This window comes from Chiloscyllium punctatum, chromosome 21, assembly GCF_047496795.1.
Source record: "Chiloscyllium punctatum isolate Juve2018m chromosome 21, sChiPun1.3, whole genome shotgun sequence".
Classification (NCBI taxonomy): Eukaryota; Metazoa; Chordata; class Chondrichthyes; order Orectolobiformes; family Hemiscylliidae; genus Chiloscyllium; species Chiloscyllium punctatum.
The window spans coordinates 53,182,978-53,204,249 of NC_092759.1; positions in this window are offsets into that span (position 1 = coordinate 53,182,978).

Sequence of the window (21,272 nt, forward strand, 5' to 3'; positions counted from 1 at the left end):
TTCCAGTAACTTTGTGGTCTCTTCCAATTCTTGTGTTGCAGCATTTAGAAGGCTTAATGGCCTCATCCTGTTTTTATGGAACACGATTTAAATACTGCATGGTTTATTATGGGTCCTGTGTTGGAGTGTGGAGGTGCTGATTGGCCTCTTCCTGTAACTCTATATCAGTATCCATACACGAAACATCCTCCTCCTACATCTGCTCTAACAGTTTCGAATAATCTCCTTCTTCTGTTCCTGTGTTGCAGGTTCGAGAAGTGAAACGGATTCCTGAATTTAATGTACACTTGCTTTCCATTGCTGAGTCCGAAACCAAGACCATTGTCATTCTTGCAAACTTTAAGTGGTATTAGATCAACCTGCTCATCCCTCCCTCCTAGATTAACGTGACGCTGTGGCTTAGTTTATTGGAGTTCTTCCTTAATAAACAAGTAGATCTGGGGTTAAGAACCTAGCAGCGTCTGCACCTCACATGAACCATTCCTTGTTCAACGTTCCTCAAATGCCATGTTGCCATTCCATCAGGTTGTTGATCCAACTTCGTGGTGCAGAATGAGATGGTTACTTGTTGAACATGTGTCGTGGAAATTAAATCGACATTACTCATATGCTAGTAAGAGGAAAGCAAAAGCTTTACTGTAACTCTGCAGGGGGCCCAATACATTTTGCAAGATGCTGCATGTAAGGGACTGAACAACTTCTGCATATTCTTTTGATACTACATTTCACTTATCAATATCACACGTTCAAGGACTGGGAACATTCAGCTCTTGGTATGATTGTGTATGTTTTCTCTGACTCCTGTTGAATCTGACTGTTTTGCAAGACTTGCAAGGCCAACTGTCTGCTTGCAGAATCGAGCAAAGTTAGGCTGTCTACTTAAAATCTTAGCAAATTGTTATTTTTATCTAAGTATTAGATTTAGCAAAGTATTCTCTTTCAGATTTCACAGCAAATGCTAAATTTGTTAATTTTCCATTACATCTCTTCCTGTAAAATGTTGGCATTTTACAGCAATGACAAAAACAATTAAAGAAAACTAGACAAAGCGAGACAGTTCTACATCAAAATTGCTTAGGTAGCACTGGGCATTTCCTCAGACACCACCTATCTGGAGCACAGCTGTGAGTTGGTGTCATCACTTGCCCTTGTGTGCACTGTACACAGCCCATTATCACACGTCATACTCGTCAACGTAACGGTATGGTGTGGTTCTCGTAATCTGATCCTCCTTTTATGGGGCCACTGATTGCTTTACCATTTGGAATCCCACTGTGCTCATAAGGATACGGCATAGCCAGGTACACAAGCAGGGTCCTATACAAAGCACTATGAGTATTATCATTCCGACAACGAGTAGAACATGTAGTATCCAATACCCCCAATCCTCCCCAGTGGGAGTTGAGCCATTTGTGCAAATACACGTTTCTCCCCTGCCTTCCATAATATGGAAGGCTGTGGTCGGAAACATGTCAGCGTTGGGACAGCAGTTGGCCTTGTTTTCGAGGGGTGGCGCGAGGTTTGCCATAATTGCTCCCCTTATCAGGTGCAGGGTAGTCGCCGCCCGCAGAAGCAGACAGCTAGCATTTCTCACTAGGTTCTTTGTAATTCGTTCAGCAGTCCACCATTGGGTAGTGTAGCCAGCAATGGCTGGCGTGTATCCACGTAGCCAACGTTTAATTTCCGGTGTTGTATTCGGGCCAAAGCACATGCCCTGTTCCCTTCACATCGAGCAATCGTCTTTCGCATCTGCCAACCTACTGGCGTCACATTTACGCCATTTACTTCCTGCAGGGTCAATTCCACTACCGGGTTCACTGACGACTCCCTCCGTGTTTGGGCGTGACAGTAATACCCTCTGCCCTGCTTGGGGTTAGGTCTATGATTTGATTTGGTTGGTTGCCATGCCCCGGTGCTACTATCTGGAGGACTTTCTGCACTACATCTCGATGGGGTGTGGGATGACTCAGCCACTCTATTCAACCGGCCTATAGATGTCAGAGAAGGACCTATCTATTTCACCAGACACCCTCATCGATCTTCTGAGTCTTGGGTATTATCACACATGCCCTGGCGCCGCCTACCTTGATAACAGACTACCTAGTTCCCGGGTCAGGTGTCCCTGTAGCCGTGGTAGCTACTTCTTAGTGCCAGTCACTGCCGCCACCAGAATCCCTGCATAAATATTTATTATCCAATTTATTGTCATCCTGATTTGTAAACGGCCATGGATCGCATGTGAAGATACTTCTTGCACCGTCAGTTAAGATTACCATATGCGGCTTTATCCCAGACGCCAGTACTACCAATGTGCTTGCTAACAGTGCGAACTGGGGCATCCCCATATGTGTACGAGCCATCTAATTACTACTTGTACTTAATTGTTTCCGGCGCTGTCCGATGTCTCCTCAGGACCAGTTACACGTTTGCAATGGCTGGCGTGTATGCACGTAGCTCTTTCGGCGATCTTAACCGCTGTCTGTGTCATGAGGAACACTTGAAACGGTCCCAGCCATCCCTTCGCCTTCAGCTTTTATTCCTGAAGTCATTCAACACTATCCAGGCTCCAGGTTCTCGATCGTGCAGCTTCCCTTCCGCTGGTTGGGGTAGTGCTGTTTTCACTTCATTCCGCATTTGAAACAAAAGTATAGAGAGTTTCATACAGTAACACAACATTTCGCCCTCACTGTGGTCTGTTATCTGTCTTACCGTGGGTCTTGGTCTAATGCCTGTATCGGGAGGCTTACCAAACAAAATCTCAAACTGGCTAAAATTAGATCTCCCACTCCTCCTAAATCTCATATACATTAAAATAATTGGAAGTGCCTTTGTTCATGTCATCCCGATTTCCTCATAGCATTTTGCCAAATTAGTTTTTAGGGTAGTATTTTCTCTTTCCACTGCCCCACCGCTCGCTGGGTGATAGGCACAGTGTTGTTTCATGTTTATTCCCAAATAATCACTGATTTCCTGTCGGGAATTATTGACAAATGGTGTCCCATCCTCACTACTCAGCCTTTCAGGGTTGCCCCATCTCAGAATTATTTAAGTTAGCAAAACCTTGCCTCCTGCAGTGACATCATGTTTAGACGTAGGGACCACTTCCACCCATGTGGAAAACATCAACATTTACCAGATAATACCCTTTCCCTTCGCTGAGTATTAGTTCAATAAAATCCATCTGTAAATATTCGAAGTCTTTGGGGTTGGGGTGTGCTGCCTGACTCATCTGCCTTCCCCTCTACACATATAACACATCGTTCACAATATTTCTGGGAGTAATGATGAAATCCCTTCTTGTACCATTGTGCCGAAATACTGTCATGCATCCCCCTTTTAAAACATGGTCCTTTCGTGTGTCAGTTTTGGATAGAATGGAAATGATGATCGTGGTAGGCAAGGTTTACCACTGGGGCCACACCTTCCCTCATGCTGGGCCCTGCTTTTGTCCACTCACGCTTTTCTTCCAGTGAGGCCCGTGACTGTACCTCCTGTACATCTGCTGTTCGGGTACAAATTTTTGTGATACACATATCAAACTGATCACTTGGCGGCTGCTGCGCTGCGGTCCTTACCGCTGACCCTGCCCTTGCATTGCCTTGAGAAATAAAATCGGTATTTTTCTGTGGGCTTCATATTTACACACAGCGATTGACTTAGGCAATACGACCGCTTCCACGAGGTCAGACGTCAGGCCACGGTATGTGACGAGGTTTCCAGGGGAGGTCAAGACGCCCCTGTGTTTCCACGGGATTCCAAAAACATTTACCACCCTGGATGCTTATCTGCAATTGGTGTAAATATTCACTGTCTTCCTTTAGCCAACTTACGTGCCTCAGTCAAGATAATCAGCACTGCTTGAGCTAACACATGAGAAGGGAGGATCCCGCTTTGACTACCTCGTCGGTAGTCATGACAGCATACCGACTACAATTCTGGCTTGTCTCCTTACTCCTGAATGCTGACTAATCCACAAAAACCTCCATATGCGGATTCTGAAGTGGTGAATCCTGCAAGTCTGGTCTAGGACGGAAACTTCATTAGTCACAGCGACACAAGCATATGTATCTCCGCCTCCTTTTGTGGGGAGAAGGCTAGCAGGGCTAAGGACGTTACAACTCTTTATTGTAATGTTCGGCATCTCCAATAACACAGCATTGTATCTGAGCCAATGTGCTTCGGACATAATTACTCCAGCTTCCGACATGTGTGCTGTCTTTTGCTCGGAAAGCAGTAAGGATACTGCATGTGGGACCAGTAGGATTAATTCACCAGAGCCGACTATGTCCTTGGATGCTACAGCAGCCTTTTCAGCAGCAGTTATGGCTCGCAGGCATTTAGGCAATCCTGCTGCTATGGGGTCCAGCTTAGCCGAAAAATAAGCTGTCAGACTCAATTTTCCCCCATGATCGTGCAACAGAACAGATGTCGTGGAGCCACGCTCCTCATCTACCGTTTGTACAAAGGGCTTGTTTGGATTCGGAATCCCCAGTGTAGGTGTAGTTTGGAGCGCCTTTTTAATTCAACAATTGCACACTCGGTTTCTCGGTTCCATTGCAACGGACTCAGGCTCTGAAAATGGAATGCTAGTATATCCTTCTCACATTGTTCCTCTGTGAGTGCTGGTATTATACCGTTGATGCGCTGACCCCGCGCTTAAAACTAGAGTTTCCGGACTCCTGCATAAAACCTCATTATAAATGATGGGGGACTCACCATAACCTTGACAAACAAGCCTTTTGTACAAACGGTAGATGAGGAGCGTGGCTCCACGACATCTGTGCTGTTGCACGATCATGGGGTAAAATTGAGTCTGACAGCTTATTTTTCGGCGTGAAGCTTTTTGATTTCCTTTTGAATAAAAAAGCGAACCAGAATTGACTATCTGCGTGTACCGGTACACGAAAGAAGGCATTGCTAAATCCTCAACAGAGAACCATTTACAGTCCTGTGTAACTTGGGTTACTATTGTATAGGGGGTGGGAACAGTTGAGGCGTGCGGGACGTCAGTGTTATTGACAGCTCGCAGGTCTTGAACAAACCTCCATTCCTCCTGTTCAACTGGAATGTTTGCCTTTTTGACCGGAAAGATGGGAGTTCTCAACGGTGAGTTTTCACAGTGGATGATCACTCCAGCCATGAAGAGGGATTCAAAGACTGGAGTAATTATTTCTATGGCCTCGGGTCTTAACGGTTATTGTGCAATGCAAGGATGATTCTCGGACTTCGGGGTTCTTCTTTGGGGTTCACAGCCTCGTATGAGCCTTTTGCCCACAACTCAGTCGAAGCCGTTTTTAATCCTGGGTCCGAGACTTCTATCGAAGGGAAATGCTAGTCTACCCTCCTATGTTCTTCAGAACTAGCGGGGGTTATCTGGACTGTGCAATCTGCCTGAGTGAGCCAATTTATTTTCTTCCTAAATGTCTACATAGCTGCATTGAAGCAGATCCCCATATCGTCCCTGAAGACCCAACCTTTGTGCCCTTAGCACCCATGGACCTGATTCTTGTCACCTGCCGCTGGATGCCTTCGTCAATAACACATGAGGAAAAAGCGCCCTACACATCAAAAAGGAATTGTCTGCTTGCAGTTAGATGCTTTAGATAAGTTCATTCCAATAAGTTTCGCACAATAAAAAATGATCTGGTTTAACGAATCTCCTGAACGAATCATTTCCATATGATTCGTCAGGGCCATCGTGGCATATTTGTGCTGTGCAGTGTAGCATGTTGCCCTCAAGAAAATCGGTGTTAATAGGATTAACATGCTTAGTTATTTCCAGGGCGAGTGAATCACTCACTGAACTTATCTCTCTTTGGCTTAATCGCTACTCATAGACATACATCAGGGATCGTGGGTCGTATTTTACAGCCTGCACGGGTAGATGTTCCCTTTGAATTACGTGCAAACACTTGGGGTACTGAGGAAATCCAAGCCAGACTCAGGAAGAGATCCCGAGCCATCAAATGTAAAGGACATAATTCAGATAACAAAAATGAGCGTTGGAATGCTTCCCCAGTACTCGGTTCACAAATGTGCGGTATCAGAAACCTCTCTCATATCACGATTTCTGATGCATCCATTGTGTTCAGGGGCCTTCCACTCATTTTTATTTCCGTCGTTTCTCTGAACTGGCTTAAATTAAGGACTGAATATTTTGCCCCTGTATCTACCAAAAAGGTAACTGCTGTGCCTTCCACACATAACATGGAGGTTGGCATCGACTTATACGCATCAAAGTAATATTGAACATATAGTCCACACTGCGCAATCTCAGTGCTCAATATGGCCTTGGGAATTGTTTCAGTGCCCGTACATTTCGCAGAAGAGTTTAGCATAAGCGAGCCTTCGTTGCCAAGCATAAGAGAAAGAAGCTTACCTGTACCATCTGGGCTGCCCACCTCCAACTCAGCATTCCCCTGTCAGTCACGCTGCTGTCCAGCCTACAGGGCCGATTGGGATTTTCTGCACGGACACTGTCTCGCCAGTGGTACATTGTTCCGCAAACAAAGTACCCGCCAGATCTACCTCTTCCAGCGCCTCTTCCATGACCGCTTCGTCTTCCTCTTCCACGACCTCCACACCTGCCTCTCTCCCTGCAGCACCTCCCTCCAACGGCTGACCATTTGCATCATAGTAAGCTGAGGCTTATGTGCTTGCTGTTCCATCTTTTGTTTCTGCTTTTCCTTCCCTTATGCCAGCATTTGTTTCAGCATATATCGCATGTTGTCCTATCAAATTCAGCTTTCTAGTGTCCCAGGTAATACATGTGTCTCTTACCATTTTGACTATTTTGTCCTTCATTCCATTGATGAAGCTGTTCCTCAGCTGTGCTTTATACGGTGTAATTTCTGCTGTCGTCATGTCCTCGGGTGGTCTCCGTCCACCATGGGCGTTATGGACTTCATTGAGGCCCATAAGGTACTGGGAGACTGTCTCACCTTCTTGTTGTTTACACATTGCAAATTTGGTCATGTCTATTCTCACTGGGAATGCCTCCCTACAGGCGGCTGCCACGTGGAACAAAATCATTTAAATCTCTGTTCTCTTACGCTTGCAGGTTGGTTGATCAGGCATGGATGGTTACGCCTGACCATTTATCCCTTATTTTGGTGACATCGGCACCAGTGTTTGTCCAAGGAGATGTTTCATCTCATGTGACGTGGGACGGAACTCGACACAGAACTTTGTTACTTTTTCAGCAAACTTATTACCTCCAACCTCGCGTGGGTCAGGCAACTGCCCATAGGCAGTTTCCAAATCCTTCATGGTCCATGATCGGTGGACCAGCACTGGACGCCCTTCTGGACCTGCAACCTCAAACATTGGTGCTTGCAGAACGACCTGCTTAGATGATCGCACGTCAGTATTCTCGCCGGCTGAATTATTGTCCATAGTGGACTGATTATGAGCAGGCCCTGGATGTCTATCAGTCTTGGAGTGGCCGCCCTCATTTTAGGCTTGTTGCTTCAATTGATTGTAGGTACGATACGCTATTGGTGATCCAGCAGACCCTAAGATGGTGGCCGCTAACTTGGAACCTTCGGCAGGTGGATCTCGTAGAGGGGTTGTAGGTCTGAGAGAGCAGTCATCATGGTCATGTTCTGGAACAAACTTAAGGCACTGTCCAGCTTCATCACGTTGTTTTCCGCGCACGTCTGCATGTGTGCTAGTGTTTATACGCGTATCTGATCTAACCTTTACTTGGTATTTACTTTCCCTGATATCAGCCTCAGCCTTCCACGTTTTATAAGCACTCCAATTCACAGATTTTATTCTTCTTTTCCGTTTCTCCTTCTCTCTCACCTCCAAACGTGCCCTCAATATTACCAACTGCCTTCAACTAAAACTCCCACCCTCCGAAAAACCACATTCCTTAATCCACAATTTTAACTACTTTACAGACTCTGGGCTGCAATTATTTTACACGTACTGTACTTTTGGTTGACCATTCCAAGTCCCCTCTGGACCCTCTTTTTGTTTGGTTTTGCTGGAGCCCATTTCAACTTGACTGGAAAAGTGTTCAGCTGTCTATCTCTCTCTCTCTCTCTCTCTCTCTCTCTCTCTCTCTCTCTCTCTCTCTCTCTCTGTACTGTTATCTTTTCCTTTTTGACTTGCTTTCAATTCTGGAGGTGCTTTCTCGCATTGGGTGCGTTTGCCTTAATGCCTTTCGTAAACCAAGAAACCACATGTCCGGTACGTCTTTGGCGAGTCTAACTCAGGCAGTGGTGGTTCCAAGTCTCAAACTACCCTAAAAATTGCTGTATCTAAAGCACTGTAGAGACAGCAATCCCTTACCTTGGGTTTTGCTCGAATACCGTGCAAAAGTTCACTGGAAACTCTTCCTGCTTTACTTATTCTCTTAGAATGATTCTCTATGTAGGATTACTTAAGCCATGACTGTTACCCCGGCCCTATTCGATTGAAACTCCGGCGGTGGGGCGATCCACAGATTCCCAGTCCTCGCACGCAAAGGGGCCAATTCATCGCTCGAGATGAAGAGAAAGTCCTTCAACGCGCTGGCGCCTACACCTCCTGGGATACTCAGATTCTTACCCAGTCGTGGGGTCATGGACGAGCCCCCAAGTTTGCAGTCGTGGAAATTAAATCGACTCGACTCAAATGCTAGCAAGAGGAAAGAGAAAGCTTTGTTGTTTCTTCTGCAGAGGGCTCAATGCACTTGGCAAGATTCCGTATGTGAGGGACTGCACAACTTTCACATGTTATTTTTGTACTACATTTCGCTTATACTTATGAAGGACAAGAACTGGGAACATTCGTCTGTTTATATGAAGTTTATGTTTTCCCTGTCTATTGCTGATTCTGACAGTTTTGCAAGACTTGTAAGGGCCAGCTGTCTGCCTGCAGAATCCAGCAAAATTGGGCTGTCTACTTAAATGTATTGCAAACAGTTAGATTTAGCAAAGCAATTTCTTTCGTATTACACAGCAAATGTTAATTTTGATAATTATCTTATTATACATGCTTCCTGTTTTGAAGGTAACAGCGCTCCCACTCCGAAAAGCTGGGCTTGACCCCATCAGACAATGTTGTGTTCATATGAGGTGATTCTGCACTTCCCTATGTAGCCAGAAATGTAGTAATGTCCCCAGCAGCTCGATTCGAATCCTGTTCATGGGTTCAGTTTTGCGTGGTGATGTGGCCGAGCAAGGTAAGGCACTGTTTGTAAGCTTCACTGTGAAAGTCACTGTGAGCTTGAATCCCATCGCTGCCATCTGTGCTAATTACATGTAATGCTGAATCTTCGTGTGAGTGAGCAATGTTTAAATTGAATATGTCAAAAATATAATCTGTTTCTTGCAATGTGATCTATGATGAGGGACAAAGCAGAGCATTCAGAAAGTCAGCGGCCACACTGTGATTCTGAAAAGAGGTAGTTGTCACATTCACCTCCCGTGGGAAAAGTCCCTAGGTTGGATACAAGTGTGTGCTGCTCCTTTAATATGTAGGCAAGTTCTAAGACCGACATAGTGTCGCTCAGTCGTTAGCATGCTGCCTCTCAGCGCTAGAGACCCGCGTTCATTTCCCACCTCAGTTAACTGTCTGTGTGGAGTTTGTACATTCTCCCCGTGTCTGTCAAGGTTTCACTTAATATTCCAGTTTTGACCCACAGTCCCAAAATGTGCAGAATAGGTGGATTTGCTATGATAAATTAACCAGGATGTCCGGGAATGTGCAGTCTAGATGAACTAATCATGGAAAATGCAGGGTTGCGGGGATTGTTTGGGCGAGAGCAGTGTTTTAGATTGGGATGTGATGGTCTCCTGAGGCTCAATGCGGAGTCCATTAGTCAAATGGACAGTTCCACACTGTAGAGATTCTATGATTAAAATCTTCACCGCGGAAATAAGTTAAGGGAACAATCTCTTGGTTAATTCAAATATCCTTACCTCAGTGTGGAGATTAAATCTGTACACGCTACTCCAGGTATGATCGCATGAAGATTCTGGACAGCAGCAGCAACACTCTACCTGCCTGGTGTAAGGTTCCCACCCAGATTAGAGCGGTCTCACTTGTCTGGGGGAATGCAGAGCATTGTTGAAATATTTTGCTCTTTTCTACTTATCGAGCATAATGGGGGAACTTGTGAAAATATCAGAATGACACTTGTGAAGAACGAGTAGGATGCGGCGAGATGATGTCAATGTTCAAATATGCCTTGGCCAAACATTTCGCCTCAATCCGCTATTAATTGTCCTCGATCCCACGTCGCTCAGATTCCACAGCAGCTGTTGAAGTGGAGCTTAGAAAGAGCAAGGATAAGCAAATATCGATGTGAGGTATTTATCAACGTCAATGCTGTGACACAAATGCTGCGTATGTTACAAAATAGGAAAATAGAAATACAAGATTTTGGGTACTGCAGTAATTATGGAGACATTAAAATTGCATCTGAACAATGTGAATCAAAGTTAATGTTCATGCTGGGAAAATGGGTTTCATGAGTGTGTATGAGCTGCTTTCCTTGAACAATATGTTGAACAGTGAACTCGAGATCAGGCTGTTTGGAAGTTGCTGTTGTGTGATCAGAATAACTATTTGAGAAACTTGAGGAAAAGGAGCTTTTGGGAATAACCATCTTAATATATTGAATTTTACATGACGTTTGAATACAAACTACTTTTTTTCAATTAAATTGGAATCATGAATACATGACGAGATCGGCGGCAGTTTTAAAAGTGCATCAGAAAGACACACTGGAAGACAGGCACTTTCTGTTGATTAGATTCCCTACAGTGTGGAAACAGTCTCTTCGGCCCAAGTCCACACCAATCCACCCAGCCCCATTCCTCTACACCTAACACTATGGACAATTTAGAATGACCAATTCACCTAACCTGCACACATTTAGACTGTGGGAGGAAACCGAAGCACCTGGAGGAAACCCACGCAGACACAGGGAGAATGTGCAAACACCACACAGACAGTTGCCAGAGGCCAGAATTGTACCCGGGTTCCTGATGCTGTGAGGCAGCTGTGATAACCACTGAGCTACCGTGTCACCCTTCATTTCTCGAAACACTATAAGTTGCACAGTATACATATATCCTCCAAGGCGCATATAGCAAAAGGGTAAAGTGACTCAACCATGATTAACAGACGAAATTAAAAATTGTATTTTGTCAAGGAAAGTCGTTCCGAAAAATGGCAGACATTATGGATTCATTGGAACGAAGGAGGACTAAGAAATTTAGAATGACATTAAAAAGACATCAAGAGTGCAAACTAAAAAGAAACATAAAGACTGATGCAAAGCTTCTGACAATATTTGAAAGGAATTTTAAACCCACGTGAAATGTTAAGCAGTGGGGAACAAATGTGGACAGGATAATTTATTGCAGATAAAAGAGAAATTGCAGGGAAACCAACTCGTTACATTGTGTCTGTCTTCGTGGAGGAGTACATAACATCTCCCAGAAATACAAAGCGACCATGAGACTTGTGTAACTAAAGACTAAAATCATTCATATTAGTAATGAGGCGTGTTTGAAAACATAGCCGGGTTAGTGATTGATAAGTTCGACAGATCAAATGTACTTCATAATGAAATTCCAGAGAGAGAGGCAATACACAAATTGATTGCATAGGGCAACACAGTACTTCTCCTGTGCAAGTTGGAAGGATATAAATGCATTCCCCGATCGAAAAAGGGAAGAAGAGGATAAGTGGGGAAGTATAAACCAAGTAACTTGTCATGCACAGTAGGGAAAATGTTTAAATCTGTTATAACAAATGTATTATTGGTCAGTTAGAAAGTAATAGCAAACTTCCAGTGAATGCATATATGAAAGGGAAGTTATCATTTTAGACTTTTTTTTTGAAGATATCGCTTGTAGATATAGACAATGGAGAACCAACAGATATGACATAATTGTATATTCAGGAGGATTTTTTTAAAAGAAATGTCACAGCACGCTGTTAAAAAGAAGCTGAATAATGGGTGTTGGAGAAACATGTGGAAACATGAAGATATATTTTTGGTTTCCCTTTATTTAATGGGAATCCGAATGTCGATGACGAACAGTCATCCAGACTGGAAGCATTAGCTTGCTCTCTCTCCATTGGTGCTGTCTGAACAGCTGTGGTCTTCAGCATTTCTTGTTTTCAGTACATATTCCAGCATCTGCAGTAATTTACTTTCATTAAAGGTAAATATGCCTTGCCTCGCTTACGCCGAGTGTTGCTGAGACTGTTTCTTTAATACTGTGTAAGGTTTTGGTGTCCTGATCTAGGGAAGAATATATTGGAAACATACACTGAATGGACATTCTCCAGATTAATCCCACAGATGGCAAGACTGTCTGGTGAAGGAACTCGGCCTGTGTTACCTGGAGTTTCAACAATTGAAAAACTATCTTAATGCAAACGAGAAAGTCCACACAGAAAGGGCTGAATAAAACAGGGACTTGGAGAAGTGGTAGCAGGCAAGATTGGGGAGAGTACTAAGATTTTCCACAAGGACATCATGCAGAATAATATGACAAATAAACAGTTAGAACCCATTAGAAACCAAGAGAACAATCTGTGTGTGAAGAAGGAGGCATGGACAGAATTTGAGATGATGGACTGGGAAGCTATTGAGCAAATTGATATAAGATTCGATCATGGATTGGACAAATGACCCGGATACGTTTGACCCCAGGCTGCTGTTGGAGATAAGGAAGAAAGGGACCTGACCAATTTATTTTAATTGAATCTGGTGACAGGAGAGAGAATCTAGGGGACGGATGCGGTTACACTGTACTGGAAGGGTGGTGCAGAAAGACCAGGGCACTGTAGCTCAGTGAGCATCATTTCACTTTTAGGGAAGCTATTGGAAAATATAAAGAAGGAGAAAATTGATCTGCATTTGAGAGGCAATATTTCATCAAGGACAGTCACCATAGCTTTATCGGAGGGAAGTCATGCCTAATGAATTTCACTGGAATTCTTCAAGGAGTTCTTTCAATGGTTTTCTCACCAAATCCATTGAAAAACACCGCATGGGAATCTGATAAATTAATTAAAATCTTATGGTTTCAAGGTTAACTTGGCAAGTTATATTCAAAACTACCTCAGTGGAAGGAGAAGGAGGGTTGTGGCAGAAGGGTGGTGTGACTGGAGACGTGTAACACAAGGATCAGTGCTGTGTCACTTCCTATTTGTGGTACTCTAAAATAATGGAGATGTGGATGTTGAGGGTGGAGGGACTGTGGATAATAAGTGTTTGTTTGACAGTGAGGTGGAAGGTCTTATGTAACAGGAACATGTAGATGGAATGGCCAGATCTACGACAGATGCAATGTAACACTGATAAATATGAGGTGATAAACCTCAGAAGTAAAAACGCAGTTGGGGAGTACTCAATGAAGGGCAGCAAACTAGGAAGTCCAAAAGGGGCTTCTGCACTGATCCATGAGTGTGTGAACACTTTTTTGGCGTTGGACATATCGTGGTGTGTGACAGGAATTGGGCCTTGGGCCTCAGGTATTCCCAATACACCTCAAACATAGGATTGCCAGACTCAAATGCAATATTTCCAAGCCTGCTGACAGCCCTAAACGGTGTCTGACTCTGAGTAGGTAAGGAGGACATCAAAATGATTCAAGGTGACTGAGACAAGTGGAGTGAATGGACAAGTACATGGCACATGAAGACCAATATGTGTAAATGTGATGTTGTATACTTTGGTGGGAAAAAGAGAACAGTAGCCTGCCATTTGAAAAGGGATTGGTTAAAAATATTGTTTTGAAGGGACTTATGCGGATTTTCATGTTTTCATCTGCACAGGCCTTCGAGGTTCATGCACAATTGTGAGCTCTGGCGCCAGAGATCAGTACTGGAAATGACATTGACACAGTGACTAGTGTACATATACCCACTAAGTGGTTTGCTGTAAGATTGGAAACAATCTGGATCTTCTTGTACACTAGTCACTGAAAGCAACATTTAAGCAGATAAATGGTGTGTTGACCGTCATTTCAAGGGAATTTGAATACAGGAGTAAGGGTGTCTTACTGCAGCTGCAATTTGGTGAGAACCCATGTCTAACATTGTGCAACATTATGTGCAGTTTTGAATTCTGTCCCTAATAAAGGACAACACTGACCTTCAGGGAGTGCAGTGAAGGATCTCTGGGATATCAGGCGTGTTGTGGGAACATCATTTGTGTGGACTGAGTCTGAATTCCAAGGGGTTTAGGAAAATGAGTGGAGATCTGAGTAAATAATGTGGACCTGTGACGGTGAGACAGATTCGAAACAAGGATGGTTTTTATCAACGGTTATGTATTTTAAGACCATCAGCTACTGTAATATGGTCTCATTTCGAAGATCACTTATTTTTATTTCCTGACTTTACACTCTTCTGCATTGTCCTCTAGAGTAAATACTGACGTGAAGTCTTTGTGTGGGACCTCACCCTTCGAGCAGAAACAGGCTATAAGGCAGCGGGATGGGGGAGGTCGAGTCCTTTTGTAGAGTGTGAAACCAGCATGGCCAGACGCCTATGGACGCTGTTGTTGAACAATGAACTGATTTTCTGTGTTTTCCCACTACTACAGTAACGGCCGTAATATTTTACATTTAATTTTATTTTCTGAATTTTTCTGATTTCTACCAAGATTTTGTATCTTGGAGGTGGGGGGCAGGAAGCTTTGTAACTAAGATTGTGTCACATGTGGCGACTTGTAAACATTTCACTGTCCTCACGTGAGTACATTTGACAATAGACCTAATAAACCTCATTCATCGCCTGTGGAGCCAAACATTAGATGGCTGATTGATTTTTATGGGGCCCTAATGTCTCTCTAATTTCTCTTTTGTCGTTAATATATTTGTAGAGTCTCTTTCAAACCTCCTTAACCTTATCAGCCAAAGCTACCTCATGCACCCGTTTTGACCTCGTGATTTCCCTGGTAAGTGCTCTCCTACACTCCGTATGCTCAAGGGATACCTTTGATATCACTTGCCTGCACCTGACGTATGCCTTATTTTTTCCTTGTCCAAAGCCTCAATATCCCCTGACATATCCTGTGCTCTACTCCTGTTAGCATTGCCCTTTACACTGACGGGAACATGATATTCCTGAAGTCTCACTAACCAGCTTTTGAATGACTCCCACATCCCTGACGTCCTTTCAGCTTCAACAGCTTCTTCCAATCATCTTTTGAAAGTGTTTGCCCAATTCCATCACAATTGGTCTTGCCCCAAATTATAACGTAAACTTCTGGAGCAGGCATATCCTTTTTCAGGACTATTATCAAACTGATAGAATTATGTTCAAGGTCCCAAAATGCCCTCACTCCTACATGAAAGGCACTTGCCCTGCCTTGTTTACGAGGAGGAAATAAAGGAGAGGCCATGATCAGATCAGCCACGAAATGTCCAGACAGGCATGAAGGGCTGAATATCTCCATGGATCAGCGCGAATATGGTTTGTGTGTGTGTGTGTGCGCGCGCGTGTGCATGTGTGCTTCAGTGTATTGATGTATGTATCTCTGCAGCTGCATCTCTGAGCATTTGGGTTTCTGTTCTTTTGAGTAAATCCATTGAAATGGGAATCAAAATGCTCCCCCTCACTCTCTTGGTGTCTGTCTCTCCCTCTTGTGTTTAAAATAAAGTCATAAAATTCTCTCCGGACGCTCCATATCACTGCACAAGCAGCAGGTTTTTTTGGAAGGAGCATCAAAAACAGTGACTCTCGAACATTTGAATTATATTGGCTTCATTGTCACGTGCAGTTTAATGATTGCAGCAGAAAGTTTGCAATGACTTCACTTACGCGCCATCACAGGTACAAGAAATCTATGTGTAGATTCTTAAGTATTTGGTACAAAATTGAAAGAATAATAAACGAAAGTCCAGCAGAGAAATAAAAATGAAAGAAAGAACTGACTCGAATAACAACCCAGTCTAAGCCAGCAACAAGTATCCAGACAGCACTGGGCCCAGTCTCCAGACCGCACCAGGTCCAGTCTCCAGATTGCACTCGACCCAGTCTCCAGATTGCACCATGCCTCGTCTCCAGGCTGCACTGGGCCGACACTCATAGAACATACAAAGTTACAGCGGAGTAAAGGCCCTGTGGCACTGAATGCCACCGAACGGTGAAAAAAACTGATTCACCTTTAACCTACAGCATTCCATTATTATGCATATGTCTATCCATGGCCCATTTAAATGCGCTTAATGTTGGCGACTCTAGTACTGTTGCAGGCAGGTCATTCCTGGCCCCTATTGCACTCTGAGTGAAGAAACTACACCTAATATCAATCCTATGTCTATCACCCCTCAATTTAAAGCTTTGCCTCCTCGTGTTTGGCTTAACCATGAGAGGATAAAGGTTCTCACTGTCCATTCAATCCAACCCTCTGATTATCTTGTACGTCTCGATGAAGTCACCTCTAAACCTTCTTCTCTCCAACGGATACAGTATATGTCCTCATTCACCCTTTCCTCGTTAGACCTTCCTTCCATGACAGCCAGCATTCTCGTTAATCTCACCTGGAACCTGTCCAAAGCTTCCACATCGTTCATATAATGCACTGACCAGAACTACAGGCCATAATCCAGGTGCGGCCTTACCAGTGCCTTGCTCAGTTGAACCTTGCCCTGTTGGCTCCGAAACTCAATCCCCCTACAAATAAAAGCCAACACACCATATGCCTTCTTAACAACCACATAAACCTGCGTGGCAACTTTCAGGTATGTATGCACCTGGACACCGAGATCTCTCTGTTCATCTAAAATGCCAAGGCTTTTACCATTCGCTCAATAATCTGCATTGTTGTCATTTTTCCGAATTGAACTGCCTCAAACTTGCCTGCTATAAATTCCAATTGCCACTTCTTAGTCTAACGCTGTATCTTATGTATTCGTCAGAATGATCCACAACTTTGGCTCCCTTTGTGTCGCCCGCAAGTTTGCTAACCAATCCATCTTCGTCCACATCCAGATCATATATAAAAATGACAAGCCGCAGTCGTCCCAAAACAGGTCCTTGTCGCACACCACTGGTAACTGACGTCCCGGATGAGCATTTCCCACGAACCACCACCCTCTGTCTTCTTTCAGATAGCCAATATCTGATCAAAACCGCTGAATCGCCTTGAATCCTAAAACACCGTATTTTGTGCAATACCCTATCGTGTGGAATCTTATCAAATACTTTACTGAAGTCCTTGTAAACCACATCAACCTTCACCCAACTGTTTTCTCACCTTATCGAAGAACTCAATAAAATTGGTGAGGCACGACCTACGCTTCACAAAACTATGTTGACTATCTCTAATCAATTTATTCGTTTCCAGATGATTACAAATCTTATCTCTCACAAAATTTTCCAACATCTTACAACTGATATAAGGCGCACTGCCCTTTAGTTACCAGGGTTGTCCCGACACCCCTTCTTAAAGAAGAGAATAACTTTTGCTACCCTCCAGTCTTCTGGAACTACTCATGTCGACAATGATAACGTATATTTTGAAGTCAAATACTTTGTAATCTGCTCCCTGTCTTTCCAGAGAACCCAAGGATAAATCCCGCTGGCCTATGGTTAGTAACTATATTTGGATCTTCCAAAATTGTGAAAAACACCCCTTTGTCAACATCAATTCCATAAAATCTTGTAGCCTGTATCTCCGTATTCTCAATTACATTGCCAATTTCCAATGAGAATACTGACGAAAAGTATTAAATAAGTGCATTCCATGTCCTCAGATTCAACTAACACTTCCCACTACTATCTTTCATTGGACCAAATATTACTGGCGACATTATTCAATACCGAGTCTCGAGACTGTCGACCACACCAGGCTCAGTCTCCAGACCGCAGTCTCAAGACCGCACAGGGCCCAGACTCCAGACTACACCAGGACCAGTGTCCATAGCGCACCCGGCCAAGTCTCCACACCACATGAGGCCCAGTCTCCAGTCCGCAGCAGACCCAGTCTCTGGGACACACTGGGTCAGACTGCAGAACATTCCGGGACCAGTCTCCAAACTGCATATGGCCTATTGTCCAGGCGACACCGGGCCAAGTTGCCAGGCCACACTTGGCCCAGTCTCCAGACAGCTCAGGGCTCAGTCTCCAGACTGCAGCAGACACAGTCTCCAGACGGCCCCGGTCCCAGTATCCAGACCGCACTTGGACATGACTACAGGCAGCACTGTTCTTTAAATCTTGAAACCTTGATTCCCCTCGCGATCCTCTGGTCTGGTACTCACTTCCTCCTTTCCCAAAGGAGTCACGTTAAAATGATAATCGTTTGGCAAGAAAATACTCTCCAGAAAATAAAATAAATAAGAAAGACACAAAGTGTGGTCGGAGCATAAGCGTTCAACCTGGAACATTCTGACCCTGCCACCATCTTTACGACATTCCACGCTGTTCCCTTGTTCAAAGAATGCCTTTGAAGACTCAGAGCAGTTTCCTATGATTCCTTGCAACGTTGTCCATGAGATAATAGCACACAGAGATAGACATGTGCGTTGGTGGCCCGTATGCTGCCATTGGGGTTGTTTCATGACTTTACAATCTATTCTCACTATACTTTCGAAGAGTATATCCAAAAACCTTTCAAAGTTGGAGAAAGCGAACTAAAATTAAACTCAACCTCTAGTAAATTTCTTTACACAGGGTGGCCTCGATGCAAGTTAACCGCTGTGGTCTGCATAGCTCCCTGTGTTGGACAGATATCGAGATACCTACAGTGTGTAGGTAAATGCACTGTTCTGCTCTGCATAGATTCTGGTGCTGGACAGATAAATTATCCAGGTCTATAGATCAATGCACTGCGCTGGTCTGCTCAGCTCCCCATGCTGGACAGATATCTTTTCCAGATTTATAGACCACTGCAGTGTTGAGGCCTCCGGAGCTCCCAGTGCTGGACAGAGACCTATGAGAAAGTGAGGACTCAGATGCTGGAAATCAGAGTCGAGAGTTTGCTGCTGGGAATGAACAACAGGCCAGTCAGTATCCAACGAGAAGGAGAATCAACTTTTCTGGCATAATCCCTTCATCAGGAATCTGATCAGGGCTTATGACCGAAACTTCGATTCTCTTGCTCTTGTATGCTACCTGGCCTGATGTGCGTTCGCAGCAGCACACTGTGAACAGATACCGAGTCTGGGTTTTTGGTAAATGCACTGCTGTGTTCTGCATATGTCCGCGTGCTGGACTGATATCCATTTCGTGTTCATAGATCAATGCACTACTGAGGTCTGCATCGCTCCCGGTGCTGGCAGACATCTCGTCCGGATTTGTGGATTTGTGCTCTGCATAGCTCGGCGAACTGGACTGATATCTAGTCTGTGTTTAAAGATCAATGCACTGCTGTGGTCTGCATAGCTCCTAGTGATGAACATACATCTAGTCCGAGTTTAAAGTTCGAGGCAATGCTGTGGTCTACACAGCTCCCCGTGCTGGACAGATGTCTAGTTTGGGTTTACAGAGCAATGCACTGCTGTGGTCTGCACTTTTTTCTGCACTCATCAGATTGATGGGTTGGCTTGAGCAGATCAGGATCGACGCAGTGTTGCGTGCTGGACAGATATCTCCTCTGATTTAATGTTTCACTGTTATGGATTGAAAATGTATTATACCTAACAATTTCAGCTGATCTGTAATACCTTTCATTCTCATTTTGTGGTTGGACCCTCCGTCTCTCACTCCAATCATGTTGCAGTGTGCCTATGTACAGTTCATCATGTTGGTGAATACCCACTTTCCTGGCAGCAACGACAGCCTCTTCATTCAGAAGCAGTCAGCCATTCCCATCGTCTTCAGGTCTCTACGTAACCAGAAACGATAGCCTTTCGAATAAAGGCCATCCCCTTGGAACATGGCTCAAAACACAGTACCCCTTACCACACCACACCGCCAAACAACCACTTCAAAATATCCCGTGTGTACGAGAGCAGTGGGGCCACTGGGAACATTAGTGAGCAGACCAGCAGGGAGATGGAGCAACACTTCCCATGTCTGAAAAGGTCAGACTGAACCCAACAGTACACACTGTCTCTAAGTCCGATTATCTCCCTACATTTATTGAATATACAGCCTATCATACAGCCTAAATATCATAGTTTTACATATACCCACGTTATATTCCAGCTGCCAAGTCGCTGTCCATTTCTTATCAAATTAGAGATTCTCCGCCTCCTCTTGATAACTTAATTTTCTGTCTATCTGAGTTAGAATACATCTGTTGCATTTCTCGAAAACGTTGCAAGTCGTTGAGGTCACAGTACTGGTCACTGTGCCACTGCAGTCTTTAATTTGTGTTAGACTGATAAAGACTCATTTATTCCTAACTTATCCCTTCTCCCGGCTCAATAACCAGTCCTCCCATATTCCTTTGTGGCTGTTTTGAAAGAATGAATGTTCCCTGCAATTTCAAATGGACTAGGAGTGAGATATTAAACGATCAGCTTCAATTGCTGAGCAACAGGCTCGAATAGCTGAATAGCCACATTCTGTTCCTGTTTAAAACCCTTGATGGGCTGAATAGCCTGCTTCAGTATAGGTGTAGTTATGAATGTTACTGAACATTTTGGATACATCGGTGAGCAGTCCACTTCTGACTTTTTGATGGAGGGAACGCCATTGATGCGGGAGCTGCTGATAGCCCATGTTGCCTCATGGAGGACAAGTTTCCATTTGCTTGGCCCTTTCGAATTATGTCCTACTTCACAGTAGGGAATGCCACATAAAAGATTGGGCAGGATCTTCAATATGAGGCAGCTGAGGCATTCCCTCCACCAGGACTGTGTGCTGGCTGCTCCAACAGACACTGTTAGAGAGAGATCCATCTGGAAAAAGGAGTTTGGTGAGAAGGTTTCCTTCATTTTGGTTCCCCTATCACTTGCCCCAGTCTGTTTGTTGTGTATTTGATGTCTCTCCCTGCTCAGTCAGTAGTGGATGTGTGGAGACACACTTGGTGATGGCCATGAAGTCCCAGACCCAGAGTATGTTCTGTTTCCTTCTCACTCGCAGTGCTTCCTTTGATTTGTTTTCAAAGTCAAGGGGAACTGAGTTACCACTGAGAGGTGGGGTGGAGGGGAGCATGATATATCCATCCTCAGGCGATTTCCTTGACCGCCTTTGACCTGTTAGCATGTGATTTCCCGGGTCCCGAAATCAATGTTGTGGAATTGCAAGGGAATTCCCTTCCCGAACTGTATCCCAGGGAACCTCCATCACTTTTGGGTCTGTCCTGCCGGTGGGACAAAATATACCCAGGAATGGTGATAATGATTCATGAATCATTA